The 14820-nt window shown below is 45.3% G+C and overlaps 1 long non-coding RNA gene across 3 annotated transcripts; it reads right to left on the bottom strand.

Annotated features, from left to right (window-relative positions):
- Positions 1-1154: 1154 nt before the first annotated feature.
- On the bottom strand, positions 1155-14814 carry LOC119335271. 3 transcript variants are annotated; one of them, XR_005161785.1, is made up of 7 exons: positions 14449-14814; positions 13844-13912; positions 12923-13133; positions 12749-12832; positions 2371-2480; positions 1677-1832; positions 1155-1450 (listed from the first exon to the last, which is right to left on the bottom strand). It is a non-coding gene; the product is annotated as an uncharacterized LOC119335271 (long non-coding RNA). The 3 variants fall into 3 exon arrangements; XR_005161786.1 differs by lacking the exon at positions 1155-1450 and having other exon boundaries at positions 1489-1855; XR_005161784.1 differs by lacking the exon at positions 1155-1450 and having other exon boundaries at positions 1491-1832.
- Between the last annotated feature and the right edge of the window lie 6 nt (positions 14815-14820).

The following is a 14820-nucleotide window of genomic DNA, read 5'->3' on the forward strand; positions in this document are numbered from 1 at the left end:
AGACACCAAAAAGGAAAAGAGCAAAGCTAGCGCCCCAAAGCTCAGTAGTCCTCCTCTGACTCCTCATCATCATCCCTCTCAGCGTCCTCCATGATATCATTAGTAGTAGCAACAGAGGTAGAAGGCTGGCGAGGAGCCTCATCATCTAACCATGTGCTGTGCACGGAGATCCACCGGTCCTCAGGGGTGATGCTCTTCTTGAATCCACTCTGGACGGGCGTGTTGAGGTGCTTCATCATAGCAATCTGACGACGCCTGGCAAGATTCTCAGTGACATGGGCCTTATACAACTTCTTCTGGATGTCATTCTAAAGGCACAAAGTCTTCTTCACTTTAGCAGTGAGCTTGGTCACCCAAGAAGGCTTGGCCCCTGGCTCCATCTCAAATTCCTCATCATCTGAAGTGGAATAGACATCCTCGGGCTCATTAGCAGGAAAGCGAGGCTCGGCATGCTTCTTCTTCTTGAGTTTCTTGACCTCATGCACGGTGAGATTATCTGGAGAAGTGAGAAGCTCTCCAGGACGGCGAACATCACAAACTGAGTTCAGAAAGCACATGAAAAACGGAGAATAAATAGGGACCTTTCTGTAGATGACCATGTTGTACATCTCGTGCCACATCCAGTTGGACACATCAAACGTTGCACCAGAGCCCACCTTGGTCTTCGTAGCAACCAACAAGTCAACAAGGTAGCCGTGGACTTCATCTTGATTTCCCACCTTGGGCAAAAGCACAATGCGAAACACTCGATGCATGATGTCATAGACCTTCTGAAGATCCTTGGATTCTCCAATAACTAGATCGGCAACGCGCCTTGGCGCGAGGATGCCGGTCCAACCGATATGACCAAGCAGTGAAGATCAAGCCGCATGATGCATTAGTAGGATAGCAAGTTTAGCACATGTAACGGGACAACTTAATCGAAGACGTGCTACTTGCCGAAACCCAACTCCCACATGCGTGTGCCTATTAAGGATGAAAGTGCAGAGACTATATCAGGATGGAAATGTATCAAGGAATTAATCAAAAAAAGCTCAATGATCAAACCCCTAATATAGCTCTTTTTCGATTAACATCTGATATTACTCAATATACCCCAGGATGGAAATATATATGATATTACTCAAAGAGTAGGTGATGGTAGATACTCACAACAGTAATCACCTCGTAAAATATCTAAAAACATGGCCCTATCTACATGCCATCGGCACATTTGTTATACAATGTGACATGAAATACCAAAGCAACGTTTGGTATGATAGAAACCAAAAGCAGGCCATAGTATTAGTCTCAGATAACTTATTTACACTATTTTTCATACTGCACAATAGTAAACTACATGGTTGATTGCATATATAACTTTGTCCACACGCCTTCATTCGATTTGCTTGATATATAACTTTGTCCACACTCCTTCATTTGATTTGCTTGCATGTTGTGACACACGGATCTACTAAAGGACATATTGTGTTAGGCAAACTATTCAAATAGTGCATCTCATGGACGGGGAGAAAGTAATTTAGTCTATATGAAGGAGAATCACTCTGGATAATATACAGTGATCTGGATACAGTGTAGCCTCTTTAACATAAAAGAATATAAAAGATAAAATTAAAATTATTTTATCTTAGTATTCTACATGGCCTACAATATGGGCAACAGATAAGAATCACAACCCTATGGTGACACAAGAAGCCTCTGGAGCAAAGAAGGCGGCTCAGCGGTTACATGAAAAGCGTAGGAGGTGGCACGCTGGCCTACATCTCCTCAAGCTCTGTGTGGTTCCCATCAATAAGGTAAGGGTCCATGAAACCACACATAATTATTTTCGCCTGCGAAGTCACAACACAAATAACTATGGGATCTTATTTTCTAGAAAAGGATCAACAATTAGAATGCTAGATCTTGGCAACAACAACATAATACATACTTCCATATCAGAGACATAAATTTCTTAATTTTGAAACAATGCGCTTCTAAAATCTTCTATCTATCAACAACATAGTATTAGTGGTTGTGCTTTCAGCAACATAAACAATTAAGGACATGCAACCAATAGAAACTCAACATAAGTTAGTTTTCGTGAGAAACACAACCAATAGAAGCTGAATAAAGCAACAGAAGGAACCAATAGATAACTTTATTGGCACCCAGCATATATGGTTCAATTCTCTTTCAACTAAAATATATATGCAAAGGTGGGTCTGGTTACCTTGCATTAATTTAACATAAATGAATTTTGCTTCCCACGGAAAAACAAACATCAACATAGTTAGTGCAAGTACAGTGCATGATTCAGTAGAAGATGGATGTGTTTAGTAGCTATATTCTGGTTGAGGTAGAAGATGCAGAGTGAACGGTATATAGTACCACTTTATTGGGAGATTCGGCATTTTAGACCTTGGCTTCCTCCCCGAGCTGCTCCTGCTCCGCTTTCTGCTTGCGCGGCTCGGCTAGAGATGCCAATGCTCCAGATAAAACTATAAGAAAATAATAACAGGAGAATCCATTAAATTTGTGAGGGTATCGGAGGCAGGAATACATATTAAGATTAAGAACAAATAGAAATGACCTTTTGCCTCTTGTAGAATAAGATTTCACAATAAATGAATCAGAAAATTGATCTTAGTTGCACGGACAAAAGCATGCAGAGCTGGATTTATAGCTTTACGGTCAGCAGTACCTACAGCCTGATGCAACTGATCCATTGAAGAACAGATAGTAAAAGCTGATAGAAATACACAGGTGCGGCTAGTCTAATTTAAAATCTACCAGGTCAACGAAGCTCACTTCCAATTGATAGAAAAGCTACACATTACGCATGTATTTTTTTTGAGCAAAAATTATTATACATGTATTGAATAGAGAACTTCGGGTCAAAATTACATTTAGATATTAATCGAAGGAAAAATAAATTGCAAAGGAGATGGATACTATAAAGCAAACAAATCATCGTTCTGAGTCAGCAAAATCAATCACTAAAAGGCAGGAATCATGTGGTCTTCGAGAGAAGAGCAGCATCCTTCTCTCCATTATCACACATGATTCTATTTTGCACCCGATAGAAATAGAATACCTTCTCAGGCCATACCCAACCCGCTAACAAAGTAAAATACAACATAGCATGACACCTATGAGATGCCAGAAGAATATTTAGATAGCTATGATGGCTGTCAATTCTGATGGGCCGCTGAACAAAGGGTTAGAAGCATTTCATGTCAATGATGTAGTAACAGGAAGCAATAATCTATGTTATGTACACATAAGGATAGATACTTGATCATATGTACATAGGATTCATAATAATTAGACCTGGTCATTTCTACATATAGAGGAAGCACTCAGTAGTGCATCAGGGGGCGTAGCTTGCCGCGCGGTGCCCGCCGAACTTCATACCATCAGACATGAAAATGGACTGGGAATATAGATGTTTTGGCGCATTGGAGGTCATAATTAATTAATTATAAATCATGTTGCTGGCCACTTAATAAGAAATTCAGTCATAAATAAACGCTGGCATCATATAGAAACACTGACCATTTAGAAACACTGACAGATGATGATGCGGAGCATCCCTCGCTCATCCCCATGGACGTGTCTACATCTTCCTCAACACCACTTGGACCCATGACAAGAGCTAGAGCCAAGGCTATCGAAGATAAGGTGAACTCGCTCCTTTCCGAACTTCCTCTCTCTACTCACAAGACTTGGCTACTACCTTATACGGACACTTTGTGTGTGATCAGGTACCTGGAGGAAAGCCAAGGTGCATCTACATCCATTGGACAAGAAGGCGAAGCTACCAACCACGAAGATCAAGAAGAAGGTCCACCGGAGAAAGCTCCAGCCACCGGACATCCGGCCCAGACCGGACAACCGGCGCCTGAAGCCCCAGCCGCCAAGTCCCAGCCAGATCAGGCCCCAGCGAGCGGACGTCCGGCCCGGACCGTACGACCGGCGCCTGAAGCCCCAGCCAGGCCCCAGTGAGCGGACGTCCGGCCCAGACTGGACGACCGGCCACACTCTAGCAAGCGGACGACCGGAGCCACCGGACGTCCGGCATCTGTCAATAGAAGGGAAATTAACGGAAGTATGAAACTTCCGGACGTCTGGCGCACCCATTCCAGAGAGCTTCCAGCGGACGTCCAGCGTCACCGGACGACCGGTCCCTCATGAGCCACCGGACGACCCGGCCCCCAGCGGACGACCGGTGCCTGTCTGCGCACAGTTTCGGGCCAAAGCCCATGTACCCCTCTACTTCGCCCCCTTTTGCACTAAGACTATAAATAGGACCCCTCCTCCTCCTAGCTAGAGTTAGCATTGGATTAGCTCATATTTGTGTGAGAGCATTTTCTCATCCACTTGGATACTTCTCCTCGGAGATCACAACCTCTTCGGAGAAGATCCCCCAAGCGGATTCAAGACCCCTCTCTAGGGAAGAACATCAAGGCCACCTCGCGGAGAAGAACGGTTCCTTTGTATCCTTACCTTTGTTGACTTTGGATCTCGTGTATCTCTTATGTGTGTGGTGGTCTAGCACTTGTGTGATTGATTCCTTATTGTTTTAGTGATTCTCTCTCTCGTTTTCCCCGTGTTTCTCTTTGTGCTTCCGCGTGTTCTTCGTGATTCCCCGTAGGATCCACTCCAAACGTGAAAGATCGACGCTATAGGGTTCCACCCTACATCATCTTGGTATCATGAGCCACGTTGATCACGTTTTTGGAGCCCCTACCCCGTGTTTTCTAGCTTGATTTTGTTGTTTTCGTCCTAAATCCGAAAATCCCCACCAAAAATAGCCCCAAATTTTTTTTGTGATTTGTTGGTGTGATGAAATTTTGTTGGATTTGGTCCATGGATTTGTGTTGCTACGTGTGGATCTAGCTTCCCCCACCCTCCCCACCCTTTTCCATCCACCAAATCGCTCGATTTCGACCTCACCATCTTCTTGTTCCCCAGAAATCTCGCAGTTCTTCCCGAGCCCGACTTTCGCCCAGGTTCCGGACGACCGGAAAACGTCGGACGTCCGACGAAGACTGGACGACCGTAAAAGCCCGGACGTCCGTAAAACCCTGACAAAACTGAACTTTGTCAGTTCTACCACCACCACAACCCCACATTCCACCATATCTTCCAAAACCATATACACCAAAATCTTCCCCGATACCTCCTATGACGATTTTGACACATTTTGGTCCTTGAGATTTTGAGTTGTGGCTCCCGTATCCTTTTGTGTTTCGGCTATCTAGGTACGGTTCGACTTCATCACCACCACGGCTCATCTTCGCAAGGGTATCATCATCGCCAAGGACGGTAACTTCGACGACATCTTTGTCATACCTTGCAATTGCATTGATACCCCACATGGCCCTACTTTTGCGTAGCTTACCCATCGAGACTAGCCATTGAGTATTGCCGGCAACGTGACTTGTGCACATTTAGTGATCATACTCCATAGCATACATACCATACCATAGTGGTGCATATCTTGAGATCCACTTGTGTGTCACAAAGTTCATAGCATACACAATTGCTATCTTGGTTCGTGCAGTTTTGCATGAGAAAAGAGCTCAAAAGTGAAAGAGCCACCCAAGCTTTTAAGCAAAGAGGAAAGATAAGCAAAGAGCTTATGAGCAAGAACCATAGCACCATACTACATTAAGATTGTCATATTGGATCATCTTGGATCATTGCACCAAAATACCATACATATAGCATACTTGGGATAGAGATAGTTTCATTTTTGCCTAGTAGGTTGTGCACAAGTTTGCGTATCCGCCTATTGTGCAATCGTGCTAGCGTCTCTCTAGTATTGTGCAACAAGAGCATTTTCGTGGTTTCCACATTTTGGCTCACTTTTGGTTTGCACAATCCCACTTATCTATTTGCGTGTGTGTTTCCGTGTACTATTACTTGCTTGGTCTACTTGTTGCATTTGCAAATTTGTGAATCATTTCCAACATTATTGAAGCTCACTTACTATTGCATCAAATTTTATGCCACCATCCTAACCAAGCTCCACTATAAGCTTTTACTTGTGTAGGTGTGAGAACCGACAAGAATTGGTACCAATAGTGCTATTTCATTGTCCGCATTTGAATGAACTTGATTCATCTTCAACATCGGTCAAAGGTACATTGGTATTAGTTCTTCTCCTTCTACCACTCACATTTTGCTTGAAATGATGGATAGGCCAAGTACTTCTACCAACCCATTCTTCATCGAGCAAGACGATGACATGTCATCATACGTCACCAAGAGCCACCTCTTTGGTGCACAACGAGCATTGCATCAAGAGCAACAAGCAATGAACGACCGAATCTACAACCTCGCCACCGACTTACGACTCTCCGAGCAACGTACAAGAGACTACTTCGACAACAAGCTCGACGCGCACAAGCAAGAGAACGATGCAAGAATGGACGAAATCCACGCCTTGTTGGTGAACCGGCCTCCTTCTACATCCTCATACTCAAGACGGAGCCACTCAAGTCGACACTCCGATGACTCCTTCTCTGGCTCAAGTACACCGTCATTGAACACTCTTCGACGAGCCGCGCGTCAAGACCTTCATGCATCTCGCAGCCCGCTACATGTCAAGCATTCACAAGAGCAAGACGATGAGCAAGTCCCTCATCCCCAATCAAACCAAGTAGCGTTTGCTCAAGCTCAAGAACGACAATGTCTTCATCGCCAAGAAGAACAAGAACGAGCGCGTCTACATCAAGAGCAACAAGACGCCGAGGCTCAACGTCTTCAACAACAACAACGAGAAGCACAAGCTCTTGAGGCGGAACGTGCCCTTCAAGCATCAAGTCGAGCTATCGCCAACCGCAATCGCGAATGGAGCAATCAAGAGGAAGCCCTTCGAGAAGAAATCCAAGAGAGGAACTACCAACCGCGTGCGCAACGTCAAGCTCCTCAAGCTCAACCTCAACCTCAAGGTCAACAAGAGCAAGTTGATCATGGACTTCCTCCATGTCAAGAGCAACATGAGGATGATTACCCTCCATGTCAAGTGCGTCATCATCACCATCACCAACAACACAATGAAGAGCAACGCTATGGAAAACTCAAATTCACAATGCCCAAGTTCAATGGAAGCAATAATCCCGAGGAGTACCTTTCATGGGCATTGAAGGTCGACAAGATCTTTCGTTTGCACAACTATGAGGAAGAGAAGAAGATTGCTATGGCATCACTTGAGTTCCAAGACTATGTGCTCATATGGTGGGAACAAGTCCTTGAGCGCCGACAAGCAACCTCCAATCACCACTTGGGCTCAAATGAAGGATGTCATGCGAGCACGTTTTGTGCCAACCTACTACAATCGCGATCTCTTCAAGAAGCTACAACTCCTCAAGCAAGGAATAAAGAGTGTTGAAGAATACTACAAGGAAATGGAGATTGCCATGATTCGAGCCAATGTCACGGAGGATGATGAGCAAACAATGGCACGATTCTTGAATGGACTCAATCATCCCATCAAGAAGATCGCCGACTTCCAACCCTACTCCAACCTCATTGAGCTCGTGCATCAAGCTACAAAGGCGGAACGTCAAGTGCAAGATGACTTCAAGTACGCCAAGTACTCCTCCAAGACCTACGGCTTCTCCAACAACCAAGCTTCAACAACTACTCCAACTTCGACATCAACCAAGCCTTCTCCAAGCAACAACGACAAGTCAAGTTACAAGAAAACTTCCACAAGTTCAAGTCGTCTTCCTCCTACTACAAGCAACTTCAAGCCGCGTGCTTCGTCATCTACTCCGACCGATGAGACCGTCAAGACAAGCTCCTTCAAGTGTTTCACGTGCGGAGGCCGAGGCCACAAGTCCTATGAATGCACAAACAAGCGCACCATGATCCTCAACGATGATGGCACCTACGACTCAATGAGTGAAGATGAAATGGAAGCTATTGAGCAAGTAGCCATGCATAGGCGAGTGAATGAGGATGAAGATGATCAAGTCTTTTGTGATGAAGATACGAGCCCTGCTCTCGTTGTCTCCAAGGTCTTGACTCTTCAACATCAACAAGAAGAAGACCAACGATGCCACATCTTCCACACAAAGGCCGGCATCAATGGACGATCCGTCAAGGTCATCATCGATGGAGGTAGTTGCCACAACTTGGCAAGTGAAGAACTATGCTCCAAGCTTCAATTGGTCAAGAAGAAGCACCCGCACCCCTACAAGGTTCAATGGCTAAGTGACTCCAGCACTATACGAGTTGAGCATACGGTCCAAGTATCCTTCAAAATTGGTGCATATGAGGACACTTTGGAGTGTGATGTGGTCCCAATGACCGTTTGCCACCTCTTTCTTGGTCTACCATGGCAATTCGACCGTGGTGTCTTCCACAACGGGCGTACAAACCACTATAGCTTCAAGATGAAAGGAAAAGAATATGTGCTACGACCCATGTCTCCTAGTCAAGTGATAGCCGACAAGCAAGCCACCCACCATAGAGAGAAGAGTGAGAAAGTGAGCCACCAAAAAGTGAGTGAGAGCCACAAGCCAAACTTGAGCGCCTCTTCGCCTAGAGAGAAAAACCTCATACTATTTGCCACCAAAAGTGAGATGAGAGAAGTGTGAGAGAACCCATCGAGTGTGATGCACTTTGTCCTTGTGTGCAAGGATGGAGAAACAAAAACTAACACCATTCACGATTTACCTTTGGTGTTTCAATCTCTTTTGTAGGAATTTCAAGATGTTTTCCCTGATGAGCTACCTCCAGGTCTACCTCCTCTTCGAGGCATTGAGCATCGAATCGACCTCATCCCCGGAGCGCCACTTCCAAATAAAGCTCCATACCGTGTCAATCCTGAAGAAACCAAGGAGATTCAATGGCAAGTACAACAACTAATCGACAACGGTCATGTACGTGAAAGCTTAAGCCCTTGTGTCGTTCCCATTATACTTGTGCCTAAGCCCGATGGAAGTTTCCGCTTGTGTTCCGATTGTAGACCCATAAATGCTATCACCGTTCGCTATAGGCATCCCATTCCTCGCTTAGATGATATGCTTGATGAACTTAGTGGAGCCAACTTTTTCTCAAAAATTGATCTTAAAAGTGGCTATTATCAAATACGCATTCACGAGGGTGATGAATGGAAAACGGCTTTCAAAACAAAATTTGGTTTATATGAATGGTTAGTCATGCCTATGGGTTTATCGGAGGCTCCCAGTACTTTTGTGCGTCTCATGCATCATGTACTTCGACCTTACATTGGAGTCTTTGTTGTGGTTTACTTTGATGATATTCTTGTGTTTAGCAAAACCATGAAAGAGCATCTTGATCATGTTAAGCTTGTTTTGCAAACACTTCGCAAGGGAAGTCTTTATGCTAACATGAAAAAGTGCACATTTGGTGTTGACAAAGTGGTTTTCTTGGGTTTCGTTGTTTCTTCCAAGGGTGTCCATGTTGATGAAACTAAAATTGAAGCAATTAAAACTTGTCCCCAACCCACCAATTTGCAACAAGTGTGAAGTTTTCTCGGTCTTGCAGGTCTTTATCGTTGCTTTGTGAAAAACTTTAGCACTATTGCTGCCCCTTTGCATGCTTTGATAAAGAAAAATGCTCCTTTTTTTTGGGGAACTTTGCAATCAATCGCTTTTGACGAGCTCAAGTCTTTGCTTACTCATGCTCCGATTCTTGTTTTGCCTAATTTTGACAAAACTTTTGAGGTTCATTGTGATGCAAGTGGTACCGGAATTGGCGGAGTTTTGATGCAAGAAAAACGAGCCATTGCATATTTTAGTGAAAAACTCTCCGGTGCTCAACTTAACTACCCCATATATGACAAAGAATTGTATGCTTTAGTGCGTGTACTACATGTTTGGGAACATTATCTTAGGCCTCATGAGTTTGTCATCCATACCGATCATGAAACGCTCAAGTACTTAAAAGGTCAAACTAAATTGAACAAGCGTCATGCCAAATGGAGTGAATTTATTGAATCTTTCTCATATGTGATCAAGTACATTAAGGTTAAGGAAAATGTAGTTGCCGATGCACTTTCACGCATATGTACGCTTGTCACTAAACTTGAGTTGAATGTTATTGGTTTTGAGCACATCAAAGACTTGTATGCTAGTGATCCATCTTTTGCACCTCATTATGCCAAATGTTTGACGCATACATCTTGGGAACAATATTACATCAAGGATGGTTATCTTATGAGAGCTAACAAACTATGCATTCCCGAGTCTTCTCTTCGTTTGCTCCTTTTGCAAGAGGCTCATGGAGGCGGACTCATGGGACACTTTGGATGCGACAAGACTTTCGCCACGCTCTCCAAGAACTACTTTTGGCCCAAGATGTTCCGCGATGTCTCACGCTTCACTACTCGATGCTCTACATGCCGCAAAGCTAAGTCAAAAGCTCAATCTCATGGTCTTTACATGCCTGTTCCTATTCCTTATCAACCTTGGGAAGACATTAGCATGGATTTTGTACTTGGTTTGCCTAGAACTCAAAATGGAAAGGATTCCGTGTTTGTTGTTGTGGACCGATTTTCTAAGATGGCACATTTCATTCCTTGCAACAAGATAGACGATGCTTCACATGTTGCACATCTCTTTTGTAGGGAAATCTTGTGTCTCCATGGAGTACCAAAGACAATCGTATCCGACCGCGACGTCAAGTTCTTGAGCTACTTTTGGAAGACCCTATGCGCCAAGCTCGGAATCAAGCTCTTGTTCTCATCCGTGTACCATCCTCAAACCGACGGCCAAACGGAGGTGACGAACTGGACTCTCTCCACTCTACTTCGCGTGTTGATCAAGAAGAACATCAAGGAGTGGGAGGCATGTCTACCCATCGCCGAGTACGCCTACAACCGTGCAAGACATTCGACTACCGGCAAGTCTCCCTTCGAGGTCGTCTATGGCTTCAACCAATTGTCCCCATTGGACATTCTACCTCTACCTCTACAAGAGTGCACCAACATGGATGCGAGCGCACGAGCAAGCTACATCAAGAAGATGCATGAAGATACAAGGCACACCATCGAACGCCAAGTACAACGACTAGCGACCAAGCTCAACGTCAACAAGCAACCCATGATCTTCAACATTGGCGATCTTGTGTGGATACACCTTCGAAAGAACCGCTTCCCCAATGAACGCAAGTCCAAACTTCTCCCTCGAGCCGATGGACCTTTCAAGGTGCTAGCACGCTACAACGACAACGCCTACAAGATAGACCTCCCACGAGGCAAGTACAATGTGAGCGACATCTTCAACGTCAAGGACCTTGCGCCATACCATGGAGATGAAGATCTCGATCCGTGGTCGGATCCTTCCCAAGGGGGGGGGGAGATGATGCGGAGCATCCCTCGCTCATCCACATGGACGTGTCTACATCTTCCTCAACACCACTTGGACCCATGACAAGAGCTAGAGCCAAGGCTATCGAAGATAAGGTGAACTCGCTCCTTTCCGAACTTCCTCTCTCTACTCACGAGACTTGGCTACTACCTTATACGGACACTTTGTGTGTGATCAGGTATCTGGAGGAAAGCCAAGGTGCATCTACATCCATTGGACAAGAAGGCGAAGCTACCAACCACGAAGATCAAGAAGAAGGTCCACCGGAGAAAGCTCCAGCCACCGGATATCCGGCCCAGACCGGACGACCGGCGCGTGAAGCCCCACCCGCCAAGTCCCAGCCAGATCAGGCCCCAGCGAGCGGACGTCCGGCCCAGACCGGACGACCGGCGCCTGAAGCCCCAGCCAGGCCCCAGCGAGCGGACGTCCCGCCCAGACCGGACGACCGGCCACACTCCAGCGAGCGGACGACCGGAGCCACCGGACGTCCGGCATCTATCAACAGAAGGGAAATTAACAGAAGTATGAAACTTCCAGACGTCTGGTGCACCCATTCCAGAGAGCTTCCAGCGGACGTCCGGCGTCACCGGACGACCGGTCCCTCATGAGCCACTGGACGACCGGCCCCCAGCGAACGTCCGGCGTCACCGGACGACCGGTCCCTCATGAGCCACCGGACGACCGGCCCCCAGCGGACGACCGGTGCCTGTCTGCGCACAGTTTCGGGCCAAAGCCCATATACCCCTCTACTTCGCCCCCTTTTGCACTAAGACTATAAATAGGACCCCTCCTCCTCCTAGCTAGAGTTAGCATTGGATTAGCTCATATTTGTGTGAGAGCCTTTGCTCATCCACTTGGATACTTCTCCTCGGAGATCACAACCTCTTCGGAGAAGATCCCCCAAGCGGATTCAAGACCCATCTCTAGGGAAGAACATCAAGGCCTCCTCACGGAGAAGAACGGTTCCTTTGTATCCTTACCTGTGTTGACTTTGGATCTCGTGTATCTCTTATGTGTGTGGTCATCTAGCACTTGTGTGATCGATTCCTTGTTGGTTTAGTGATTCTCTCTCTCGTTTTCCCCGTGTTTCCCTTTGTGCTTCCGCGTGTTCTTCGTGATTCCCCGTAGGATCCACTCCAAACGTGAAAGATCTATAGGGTCCCACCCTACATCAGATGACACGGGTCATAATATGCACATGAGCTGAATAACAGGTCTTGAGAAGGTACAAAAAGGTAGGATCCAAAAGGTGTGAAACTCTGAGGTGTTTTTTTGTAGAGCAACACAGCAAAGGGGTTCCCCTCCATTCGATTGTAACATCGATGGTAAGCTGAATAACAATTTAAACATAGGGTCTGATATGAATGATATTGCCTTAAATTGAACAAAGCATCTCATGAAGGAAACTATATATTTACCTCGTCTCTTTCTATTTTTTTCAAGGGAAAAGTGATCTACAGACAACGCTTCCCTTCCCTGTTTCTTTAGAAGATGCACACAATCTGTCGATGATAGGTGATCAAAAGTTTAGAATGTAGATACGTTAAAAGATACTGCTAAACATAGAACATGTGACATGAAAAATACAATACCCATTGTGTTTGTTCATGGCTGCAGAGGGGTGTGTGGAGGTGTTTTCTCTGATGGAGCTATCCTATGGGCATCACTCATCAACGAGAACCATGTGTATAAGCTTGACAGGGCCAATTTCAAGACCACCACGATAATGCCACAGGAGAGATACACGGACGCAGAGTCTGGCCACCCAATCCACGCTGTAGAGCGGATAGTCCAATGCATTTCCTTTGGAAAACACACACGAAATATTATAACTACATTTGATCGGTAGTGACTCCTCATATAAGAACTAAATCTGGGGAAATGTTTCAATAAATAGGCGCTTGTAGTGACTCCTGATATAAGAACTAAAACTTTTCTAGCCTTCAACTAAATGTACTATTTCAGAATTGAAAGATTGCACATGAGAGGATGTAAGAGGCACAAGCACCTCTGTCAAGACCAAAAGCAAACACGTAAAAGGCGTATCAAACAGTTCATAGGTGTCCCAGTTCATGGATACATTGCTGCAACAGATAGCAACATAAACGATCCAGCAATCGGTAACTCTATCAAGCAAATGAAGCAAATGCTTCACATTACACCTAATCGTATTTAAATGCTAGATCTAAATAGCTGGATACGAAAGAGAAGTAAAAGAAAGCAACACATATGGCCGTTTGAAGGAGGCGAAAGAGAAGTAAAAGAAAGCAACACATATGGCCTTTTGAAGGAGGCAAGTAGATCAATGCTACCTCTGAATATAAAATTAGGCATACTAGGACAACATATGTATATGGAAAATTGAGAGATCAGCCAAAATGAAAAGGTTTGATCTGTATAGAACACTAATTAGAGCATGTGAGTTAAGAGCAAGAGCCTAACACCAAATGAACACATCATGATTACAGTGGACGAACAGTTCATCCAAAATTCTAGTGCGCGTGCAAACTTACAACAACTTCCTGCTTGATTTCAGTAGCCTCATCGATCTTTCCATGCTCCTCTGTGATTTCAGCAATTTCCTGTAAACTCAGAGGGGAAGTGAGAAAAAATAGGGTGCATGAATAAAGTTGCTCCTTGTTGATCGACTTCATACATTTGATATGAATAAATAAAGAAAATAGAACAATTGGCCCTGAAAACAGTCCATTAGAAACAGAACACATTACTTAGACCCCCGAGTCCCATTAAGACCTGAAGCTTTTACAACAATTATGAACACTGCAAGGGTTCGGTTTTAGTATGCAATATGGCATGTCTATGACCCCTTACGGATGAACCAGACATCCCATTTCATAAAGGCATGAAGCTAAAGAGAACATATGTGAGACCTACTTCCTCCACACATAGCCCACTAACGTATTTCTACTACATAAATCATGATTTGTTCTCTGAATAGCCAATTCGTATGACATAAAGAATAAATCTGACAGGTTAATTGAACCAATTCTCTGGGCGACTTCTCTAAACATGTTTCCACCACATAAATATGAATAGTAGCTACATGCTCAAACAGAGAAGAAGGAAGATGGAGCGAGTTGTGGTGAGCTAGCTATACCTGTTTGAGCTGCCCCCTCCTGTCACCTGGCGAGGTAGTAGATGCAGGCTTGGCGCAAGGTTTGACGCAGCATGCCGGCCGGATCCCCTCTGCTATGGACGCAGCGGCAACCTGCACGACGGGAGACGGAAGAAGCATCGATGAGAGAGAGAGAGAGCACGATATTCACCTCATCATGATGCCCTCATCGGTCCCCATGGCGGCGGCCATCGGTGCGGTCTGCCAGCACCTCACGCTCGGCCGCTTTTGTGGCACACTCCTCCGGTAGAGCAGCACCACGAGCGGCCGCGGCCGCTCAGCAGACGGGGAGGAGATGGGCCAGGGCGGATGGGTGATGGGAGGGGAGGAGAAAGAGAGGAAGGGAGCAGGACG

The sequence above is a fragment of the Triticum dicoccoides genome, chromosome 7B (assembly GCF_002162155.2).
Source record: "Triticum dicoccoides isolate Atlit2015 ecotype Zavitan chromosome 7B, WEW_v2.0, whole genome shotgun sequence".
NCBI classification, from domain to species: Eukaryota; Viridiplantae; Streptophyta; class Magnoliopsida; order Poales; family Poaceae; genus Triticum; species Triticum dicoccoides.